Below are 915 nucleotides of genomic sequence, written 5' to 3'. Positions count from 1 at the left end.
CCTGAATGTCCAAGACCAAGGTGCTGGCAGGGCTGGTTCTTGGTCTGGCTTCTTCCTGGCTTGCACTGGGCCACCTTCTAGTGCACTACGTCTCCACATGGCCTCTTCTCTGTGTGCACGTGAAAAGTGAGAGGTCTCTGGTGTCTCTTCCTCTTCTTATAAAGACAACAGGTCTACTGCATTAGGGTCTCACATGTATGACCACATTTAATCTTAATTAAATACTTAAAATTCCAATGTAGATCCACTGAATTGAAGGTTTCAGCATATGAATCTCAAAGAGGGCACAATTCAGTTGATGACACAAATCAAGAGATGGTGAGAAACATTAGAATATATATTTTTTTAATCAAGAAGGAAAAAGTGGGCCATTCAGGAACTTGTAAGAAAGTTCCTAGTACTGGTGAAACTTCGACTGCAAGAGGAACATTTGTCTTCTTCTTCTTTTTTTTTTAAACGGAGTCTCGCTCCGTTTGGGCTCACCGCAACCTCTGACTCCCAGGTTCAAGCGATTCTCCTGCCTCAGCCTCCTGAGTAGCTGGGATTACAAGCACGCGCCACCTCGCCCAGTTAACTTTTGTAGTTTTAGAAGAGACGGGGTTTCACCACGTCGACCAGAATGGTCTCGATTCCTTGATCTTGCGATCTGCCCACCTCGAGCTCCCAAAGGGCGGGAATTACAGCCACACGCCACCGCACCGGGCCTGTCTTCCTCCTTTCTTTCCTGGCACAAGGATGTGAGGAAGCAGAACCACAGATAATAAAGAAAGAGGAGCCCTGGGGACAGCTGAGGTGCTGGTGAGGAGGGAGAGCACTGAGCAGATGAGCAAGCCCCGCCCTCCCTGCACCTGCTCCTGACCCGGCCTCCTGCTCTGTGGGCCCCGCGCGCCCCCTGCTGGTCCTGAGCGGCACCTG

Source organism: Mandrillus leucophaeus, unplaced genomic scaffold, assembly GCF_000951045.1.
Source record: "Mandrillus leucophaeus isolate KB7577 unplaced genomic scaffold, Mleu.le_1.0 Scaffold1418, whole genome shotgun sequence".
NCBI classification, from domain to species: domain Eukaryota; kingdom Metazoa; phylum Chordata; class Mammalia; order Primates; family Cercopithecidae; genus Mandrillus; species Mandrillus leucophaeus.
The sequence above is the reverse complement of the archived record's forward strand: the minus strand, read 5'-3'. Positions refer to the sequence as shown.